The sequence below is a fragment of the Bufo bufo genome, chromosome 1 (assembly GCF_905171765.1).
Source record: "Bufo bufo chromosome 1, aBufBuf1.1, whole genome shotgun sequence".
Taxonomy (NCBI): Eukaryota; Metazoa; Chordata; class Amphibia; order Anura; family Bufonidae; genus Bufo; species Bufo bufo.
This window is the reverse complement of record NC_053389.1, coordinates 624,220,505-624,230,727: the sequence shown is the minus strand read 5'-3', so window position 1 is coordinate 624,230,727 and position 10,223 is coordinate 624,220,505.

Below are 10,223 nucleotides of genomic sequence, written 5' to 3'. Positions count from 1 at the left end.
TTACTAAGACTGTCTCCAATTAATAACCAAATTTTTTAGTTTCTGGTAGATAATTTCAGGTTCTTGGAAGATGGATCATCTTGGACAGGATATGCTGTTCCTACTTAGGGCTCTTTGCGGGGACTCGGGGAGGGACTGGGAGGAGGATCTGGGGGCTGACAATAGCGGCGGGGCGGTGCAGTCAGTGTAGTATAGCCCCGCCCCGCCGCTCCGGTATACTAATATAAGATGTCATATTCATTTATTGGTTATTAAACATGCCCCCTCAGTCCTATTACTACCTTACATCCTAATCGCATCTGTAGAATTCAGGCAGCCCAAGCCGGGCGGCAGCGTAACTCTTGTCATGTGCCTGAATGAAGCAGGCGGCGCAGGCAAGTGACGTCAGTGAGAGACGCGCCGGCCGCCCGGCGCGGGGCTGCCTGAATTCTACAGAAGCGATTAGGATGTAAGGTAGTAATAGGACTAAGGGGGCATGTTTAATAACCAATAAATGAATATAACATCTTATATTTGTATACTGGCGGCAGCGGGGGGGGGGAGGCGGGTGCGATCTGTGGATGGCACAGTTATGGGCTGGGGGGGTCTGTGGATGTCACTGTTATGGGCTGGGGGGTCTGTGGATGTCACTGTTATGGGCTGGGGGGGTCTGTGGATGGCACTGTTATGGGCTGGGGGGGTCTGTGGATGGCACTGTTATGGGCTGGGGGGTCTGTGGATGGCACATATATAACAGTGCCAGCCACAGATCCCCCCAGCCCATAACAGTGCCATCCGCAGATCCCCCCCTATAACAGTGCCAGCCACAGATCCCCCCCCCCTGTAACAGTGCCAGCCACAGATCCCCCTGTAACAGTGTCCGTCATCCACAGATCCCCCCCATAACAGTGTCCGTCATCCACAGATCCCCCCATAACAGTGTCCGTCATCCACAGATCCCCCCCATAACAGTGACCGTCATCCACAGATCCCCCCATAACAGTGTCCGTCATCCACAGATCCCCCCATAACAGTGTCCGTCATCCACAGATCCCCCCCATAACAGTGTCCGTCATCCACAGATCCCCCCCATAACAGTGTCCGTCATCCACAGATCCCCCCATAACAGTGTCCGTCATCCACAGATCCCCCCCATAACAGTGTCCGTCATCCACAGATCCCCCCATAACAGTGTCAGTCATCCACAGATCCCCAGTAATAGTGCCATCCACAGACCACCATTAGTTCCAAACACACAGCACACCTTTTGGTTAAAAATATTTTTTTTCTTATTTTCCTCCCCAAAAACCTAGGTGCGTCTTATGGGCCGGTGCGTCTTATAGGGCGAAAAATACGGTATATTGTGATGGTAGAGACATAAAAAGTGGATTACCTAAGAATAGTGTATATGAGTATATTGACGACACCTGTAAAAAGAATAGTAGACTTGCTAGCTCCCTGAATAATTCCATGAGTTGTAATAAGACCATTGTGACTCCCAGTTTTATCTATAATATAATGCTCCCTAAGGGATGGTTTTTGTCTTGTGGTAACAGCACCTACAATTACATTCCTGCTAATGTTATTGGAGGTCCCTGTGGGTTATCCAGGCTGACTTTGGCCCTTCCCAGTCAACCCCCTATCAGGAGAGCTTACAGATCAGTTACCAAGACTTTATCAGAAGACTGTGACTCTACTTTACCCCTTCTCAGCCGTACAGAATATACAAGTTTGGGCGGCTCTATATTAGGAGTGCCTGGACTGGCTATATATAATACCCGAACTATAAATTCTATTGCATTTGACTTAGCTAAATCTCTGAATCATACTTCTATCACCTTATCAGATATGCTTTTAGATATACAAGGCGTAAGCGGAGCAGTGCTAGAAACTAGATTTGCTGTGGATTATTTGTTACTTAAACATAATATAGAATGTCAAGATTTTAAAGGAATGTGTTGTTTTAATTTATCTGACCATTCCAGATCAATCCAGTCCCATATTCAAGGATTACATGAAATTGCTAATAATATCAACAAAGATGTTGAGTCATCCTCTTGGTGGGACTGGGTATTGAGCTGGCTGCCGGATTTGAGTTGGTTGAGAACATTATTTATCAGTATTATAATTATAATTGCTTCCTTGATTGTCATATGTTGTTGTATCCAATGTATCCCTTCCCTCATACAGATGTTTTGCGTAATGTGTCTTACCTCTCTATGAGAGAAAGAAGATAAGTCATATTCATGAGGGGATTGAAGGGTTAAATAGAATAAGCTGCATAATCCCTGCCTACAGATGTGTTAGATTCCATTACATTGAGCCTACCACTAGGGGGAGACAACACATCCCATATACAGTTGTAAGAAAAAGTATGTGAACCCTTTGGAATGATATGGATTTCTGCACAAATTGTTCATAAAATGTGATCTGATCTTCATCTAAGTCACAACAATAGACAATCACAGTCTGCTTAAACTAATAACACACAAAGAATTAAATGTTACCATGTTTTTATTGAGCACACCATGTAAACATTAACAGTGCAGGTGTAAAAAGTATGTGAATCCTTGGATTTAATAACTGGTTGAACCTCCTTTGGCAGCAATAACTTCAACCAAACGTTTCCTGTAGTTGCAGATCAGACGTGCACAACGGTCAGGAGTAATTTTTGACCATTCCTCTTTACAGAACTGTTTCAGTTCAGCAATATTCTTGGGATGTCTGGTGTGAATCTCTTTCCTGAGGTCATGCCACCTCATCTCAATCGGGTTGAGGTCAGGACTCTGGGCCACTCCAGAAGGCGTATTTTCTTCTGTTTAAGCCATTCTGTTGTTGATTTACTTCTATACTTTGGGTCGTTGTCCTGTTGCAACACCTATCTGAAGGGTTAAATAGAATAAGCTGTATGATCCTAGAATTAAATCAGAACGGTTTCAGAAACACGCCTGTGTGTATCTTATTAAGACTAGTTCTCCGGGTACCTGTCTGTGACAAACAAAGGAAAAACCAGGGTGCATTAAGAAGCAGATTTCTTTCACCATCTTCTGTTGAGCTTCAGATGGTGGACCGATGGCCTGAAGTTCTCCTACAAAATGTCTTGATTAACTTAGGAATTCATTTTTCCTTCGATAATAGCAATCTGTCCAGGCCCTGATGCAGCAAAGCAGCCCCAAACCATACTTCACAGTTGGGATGAGGTTTGGATGTTGGTGTGCTGTGCCTCGTTTTCTCCACACATAGTGTTGTGTGTTTCTTCCAAACAACTCAACTTTGGTTTTATCTGTCCACAGAATATTTTGCCAGTACTTCTGTGGAACATCCAGGTGCTCTTGTGCAAACTGTAAACGTGCAGCAATGTTTCTTTTGGAAAGCAGTGGTTTCCTCTGTGGTATCCTCCTATGAAATCCATTCTTGTTTAGTGTTTTACGTATCGTAGATTCGCTAACAGGGATGTTAGCATATGCCAGAAACCTTTGTAAGTATTTAGCTGACACTCTAGGATTCTTCTTCACCTCATTGAGCAGTCTGCGCTGTGTTCTTGCAGTCATCTTTACAGGACGGCCACTCCTAGTGAGAGTAGCAGCAGTGCTGAACTTTCTCCATTTATAGACAATTTGTCTTACCATGGACTGATGAACAGCAAGGCTTTTGGAGATAATTTTATAACCCTTTCCAGCTTTATGCAAGTCAACAATTCTTAATCGTAGGTCTTCTGAGAGCTCTTTTGTGCGAGGCATCATTCACATCATTCAATGCTTCTTGTAAAAAGCAAACCCAGAACTGGTGTGTGTTTTTTATAGGGCAGCTGTAACCAACACCTCCAATCTCATCTCATTGATTGGACTCCAGTTGGCTGACACCTCACTACAATTAGCTCTTGGAGATGTCATTAGTCTAGGGGTTCACATACTTTTTCCACCTGCACTGTGAATGCTTACATGGTGTTCAATAAAAACATGGTAACATTTAATTCTTTGTGTGTTATTAGTTTAAGCAGACTGTGATTGTCTATTGTTGTGACTTAGTCTGAATGAACACGGCCGTGAGCGGTCCGTGGTATCCCGGCCTGGCATCCTGCTGAGAGCAGGAGCGCAAGGCATCATTGGTTGTTATGACGCCATGCGCTTGATGCCGCCACTGCACTACAGTAATATATGATCTATACGAGTGTATTACTGTAGTGCAGCAGCGGCATGAAGCGCACAGCGTCATAGCAACCAATGATGCCGTGCGCTCCTGCTCTCAGCAGGATGCCAGGCCGGGATACCACGGACTGCTCACGGCCGTGTGCATTCGGCCTTAGATGAAGATCAGATCACATTTTATGACCAATTTGTGCAGAAATACATATTATTCCAAAGGGTTTACATACTTTTTCTTGCAACTGTATATAGCCCATCTCAGGCATAGTTAGGCAGAGAGTGTGTGTTCAGTTCAGTTTGGTCTTAGCTCTCAATCTGGAGTCTTCAGCCCTGAGCTGAAGAGTGGTCCACATACTCAGAAGGATATTAATTCAGAAAGCACTAGAGAAACACACCCAAAGGGTTCTGGCCATTGCTATACTCGCCTTAGGACCTTTGGAGTTAAAAGTGAAGGATTTATCGGCCTCCAGCAGCCTCACTAACCTGCACTAGGATAACAGGGACCAGCGTAGAAGTCTTCTACCAGTAAGCATAAAACTTATATCAATTAATAGCCTGAGAGACAGACATCACACCTGTAAGCAGCGGACCTCGTGCAGCTTTACCTCTGTCCATCTTAAAGAGACTGTATTTCATGTCTGGATGTACTAGAGACTGTTTAATCCTTGGATGTAATGTTACCAGGAGCAACATTCAGTAAAAGTTATAAGTTGGATTGTACAATCCTTGTCTCAGTCTCCAGTTCCTTAGTTAACACTATAGTAAATGGTACCACCATAAAAGGTACTGGCTTCTCGACTACAAGGGACCTTGCCATAGGAACATTAATACATACCATCAAGGGCACCTCAAATCACCATCTGGCCTGTGTTCCTTACATCAGAGTGTGCCCCAGAGAATTCCTGTGCCGTTCTCCTTATCACTTGTGCAGGCCTGCCCAGGGACGACATAACTGTGAGTAACCAGAACTGTATTTACCTCAGCCCATCTAATGCTCACACCGTGAACTCACGTATAATTCCCCTGTCATTCTGGCATACTGCAGACCTCCGGGCACCCAGGACCGACCTAATCCGGGTGAGACTTGTGAAAGGCTTTCACCAAGTGACTGGCATTCACATCGGCTGCCGCTACCCACATCCTCTCTTCTGATCCATAACCCTTCCAGTGGACAAGATACTGAAGATATCTACAGAGAACTCGAGAGTCAATTATCTTGGCAATCTGAAATTCCAAACTACCGTCCACCATGACAGGAGCGGGTGGCAAGGAAGATGGCTCCAAAGGTTCAACATATCTCTTCAACAAAGATTTTTGAAACACATTATGAATTTTCAGGGCCTGAGGAAGTTCAAGACGAAAAGCTACAGTATTAATGATGGCCGTGATCTTATATGGACCAATAAATCTTGGACCCAACTTCCAAGAAGGTACCTTCAACTTAATGTTTCTTGTGGACAGCCACACAGAATCACCCACACTTAGGTCCGGACCATTAATACGTTTCTTGTCAGCCACATGTTTATACTTGTTGCCCATATTCTTCAAAGTATTTAGAATTTTTCGCCAAATCGATGACAATGATGGCGAAAAACGTTCTTCCTCAGGGATACCAGAAGTATCAGAACCAGAAAATGTGCCAAACTGCAATTGAAACCCATATGCCACAAAAAATGGTGACTCTCCAGTGGACTCCTGACTACGATTGTTAATAGCAAACTCTGCCAAAGACAAAAAGGAAGACCACTCCTCCTGGTTCTCAGATATAAAACATCTCAAGTAAGTCTTCAGACTCTGATTAGTGCGCTTCATCTGTCCGTTCGACTAAGGATGAAAAGCCGAAGAAAAGGACAGTTGTATCCCTAGTCGAGTACAGAACGCTTTCCAGAATCTGGAAACAAATTGAGTCCCACAAGCTGAGACCACGTCAGAGGGAATGCCATGGAGTTTCACAATATTGTCGACAAACACTTGTGCAATTGTTTGAGCATTAGGTAGGCCCGGTAAAGCAATAAAGTGCACCATTTTACTAAAGCGATCAACTACCACCAGAATAACTGTCTTTCCTGAAGAGTTAGGTAGATCAGTGATAAAAGCCATGGATACATGAGTCCATGGTCTGGACGGGATAGGTAACAGAAGTAAAGATCCGGAAGGCCAAGTATGTTTCACCTTAGCACGTGCACAGGTGGTACAGGCTGACACATAGTCCTAAACACACTTACGCCACCCCGGCCACCATAAACTACAAGATATGAGGTTGGCAGTGCTTCCAGGGTGTCCTATAAGAACCGTACAATGATGTTCCTCAAACACCTTGTCACACAATTCCGGAGGTACAAATAATTTCCCAGAGGGACGCGAATCCGTCTCCCTGAGCCTCTAACACCTTCACCTCAAGGTCAGGGTAAAAAGCGGATGTCACCACCTCTTTAGACATTATGGGATTCAGATTTTCAAAATCACCACCTCCAATAAAACTATGTGACAAGGCATCTGCCTTGATGTTCTTCACCCCTAGGTGACAGTGAAATTGAATCTGGTGAAAAACAATGACCATCTGGCTTGTCTCGGGTTCAGTCATTTGGCCGACTCCAGGTAAGCCAGATTTTTGTGTTCAGTGAACACCGTGATCAGATGAATTGCCCCTTCCAACCAATGACGCCACTCCTCAAAAGCCTACTTAAAGGGGTTGTCCGGGTTCAGAGCTGAGCCCGGACATCCCTCCATTTTCACCCAGGCAGCCCCCTGACTTGAGCATTGGAGCAGTTCATGCTCCGATGCTCTCCTTTGCCCTGCACTAAATCGTGCAGGGCAAAGGCATTTTCAGGAGTTCCGGTGACGTACTGGGCTCTCCATGGGGCTGCCAGGAAGCCCGGCACTGACCAGTAAAACGGCTAGGGCAGCGCTAAAGCCCGCCCATCAGAGCCGGTGACGTCAACGAACACACTGCCGGGCGGAAGTTTTGCGCCCGGCAGTGTGTTATAATAAACAAAAGAGCCCGCGCCCTGCGCGATCTATCGCAGGGCAAGGTAGCGCATCGGAGCATGAGGTGCTCCTATGCTAGCATCAGGGGGGCTGCCTGGGTGAAAATAAGGGTATGTCCAGGTTCAGCTCTGAACCCGGACAACCCCTTTAATGGCTAGTAACTCTTTGTTACCCACATCATAATTTCTCTTAGCGGGAGAGTTTTTTTAGAGAAAAATGCACATGGTCACCGATTACCAGGTGACAGACCTTGCGATAAAATTGCTCCTCCCCCCACCTCAGACACGTCCACTTCCACAATGAAAGGTTGTGATACATCCGGCTGCACCAATATAGGGGCAGAAGAGAAGCATTCTTTAATTGCAGAAAAGGCTTGCAACACCGAATCAGACCACACAGACATCCGTCCCTTTCTTAGTCATGTCATTTAAGGGTTTTACTATTGTTAAATAATTCTGAATACATTTTCGGCAATAGTTGGTGAACCCTAAAACCCGCATAAGAGCCTTCAGATTTTTGGGTCGATCCCAGTCTAATAAAGCACGAACTTTCTCTGGATTCATACGAGAACCCGAAGATGACAGCAGGTAGCCCAAAACCTGCACCTCGTGTACAGCAAAAACACATTTCTCTAATTTTGCGTACAATTTATTGTCCCTTAGGATCTGTAAACCTATCTCACATGATCCTGATGTGTTTCCACGTCTGGAGAATAAATTAGAATGTCATCTAAATACATGACTACAAACCTCCCCACCAGGTGAGGAAAAATGTAATTCACAAAGTGTTGGAACACCGCAGGAGCATTGGTCAACCCGAAAGGCATGACCAGGTTCTCAATGTACCCCTCAAGATTATTAAAAAACGGTCTTCCATTCATCCTCTTCCTTGATCTTAACCAGATTATATGCCCCCCCTTAGGTCCAACTTGGAGAACACCTAAGTGCCAATAATCTGGTTAAACAAATCGAGAATCAAAGGAAGAGGGTAGGGATCACGGACAGTAATCCGATTAAGTTCATGGAAATCCCAACATGGCCGAAGACCTCCGTCTTTCTTTTTAACAAAAAAGAAACCTGCTGCCACTGGAGACTTGGAAGGTTTTATATGTCCTTTGGCCAAACTCTCGGTAATATACTCTCTCATGGCCTGTCTTTCAGGTTCAGAAAGGTTATACAACCTAGATTTAGACAACTTAGCTCCGGGAATAAGATTGATAGGACAATTATATTCCCGATATGGAGGTAAATCCTGGCATCCACTCTCAGAAAACACGTCGGCAAACTTAGATATAAAAGAGGGTAAATTCTTGGTAGTTACAACAGAAAAAGATGTATTAAGACAATTGTCAATGCAATAATCACCCCAATCCAGAATCTGCCTAGCTTGCCAATTGATAGTTGGATTGTGCTTGCTAAGCCACGGCAAACCCAACACCACCAGCGCAAGGAGACCTTCCAACACAAAACACGAAATAAATTCTTGATGAATGTCACCCATTCGTAATCTGATATCATGTACCACTTGAGAGAAACACTTCTGAGCAAAAGGTGCAGAATCAATAGCGAATACGTGAATGTTTTTTTCAAATACACTGTAACGGTCGCGTACACACACACACAGGGGGGAGGGAAGTGACCACTGCGCTCCACCCTTACCCCTGGCCCTGCCTACTTGCCTCGCGAGTCCTAATGACAGGGGACAACTGGACGGCAATCCCTAACTTGGAATAAGTGCAGGGATGACAGACAGACAAACAACAGGACGTGAACGGACCAAGTCAATACCAGGAAAGCTACAAAGTACAAATGGAGCAAGCAGAGAATTGTCAGGAGAAGCCGGGGTCATAAATACCAGGAGAGACGTAAAGTACCAAAGGAGTCAGCAGAGGATCGTCAGGAGGAGGCCGGGATCAGAATACCAGGAGAGCAGCAAAGTACACAAGGAGCAGGCAGAGGATCGTCAGGAATTCAGCAGGAGATAAGTACGCCAGGAAAGACCAAATCACAGGTGGAACCTAAATTAACAGGCAACCTGTGGCCAGCAGGCTGCCTGTATTTATAATGGGGAGTGAGGCTCATGTGACGTGGCCAGCGTCACATGACCGACAGACCAACCAGTCGAGCACTGAGTGATCAGCTCGGCGCTCAAGGCAGACTTAGGAGCAGGGAGCCACCCAGCTAGTAACGCCGCCCTGGGAACGAGGTAAAACACAGATCCTCGTTCCCAAAGCTAAGCAGCAGGTCTGCGGCTAATGGGGGACCGAGTGTACCTTCGGAACCCCGTTACATACACTTGGTGACAACCCGTGCATATGGACTAACTGAGCATCAATCAGGTTCACCCCTGCCAAACTGTCGATAAACACCTCAATGCCCACAGTCTTGGACTCTAGCGCCACCTCGGCATCAGAAGAAATCGGGTATTGCCAATAAAAGAAAAATGCACATTTTCTGACTCTCCTCTTACTCCACCAGGAGTCAAATGAGAATTACATATCTTTTTTCTCTTCTTTTGCCATTGCATGTTTGGACATACATGGATAAAATGTCCCCTATTTCCTCAGAAAAAAAACACCCTTCCTATTACCAGTAGATTCAGGGGTAGCTGCCCCTAACTGAATGGGTTCGTCTCGCAACCCCAACCCAGGAGTAGCTTCACCCAAAGTGCCAGAGAAAGACGATCCGTTATGTAATAGAACGTCCTGAGACAGTGGGCCCTTTGATCTCTCTCAGGCATTTATCAATACGTACAGCAAGAGACATAGCAGCTTCCAAAGACTCAGGATTCTTATGAAAGGTCAAAGCGTCCTAAAGCCTCTCAGATAATCCCTGAGAGAACTGACTACAGAGAGCCGGATCATTCTACTCAGTATTTGTAGCCCACCCCCTAAACTCAGAGCAATAGATCTCCACAGAGCGCTCTCCCTGACACAGGCCGCGTAACTTGGTCTTGGCCAGGGAGGTCCGATTCGGGTCATCATAGATGAGACCTAGAGCTCTGAAAAATTCATCCACCGATTGGAGGGACTGTGATCCAGTCAGCAGAGAAAAAGCCCAAGACTGGGCATCTCCTTTAAGCAATGAAATAATCACCCCCACTCTCTGACTC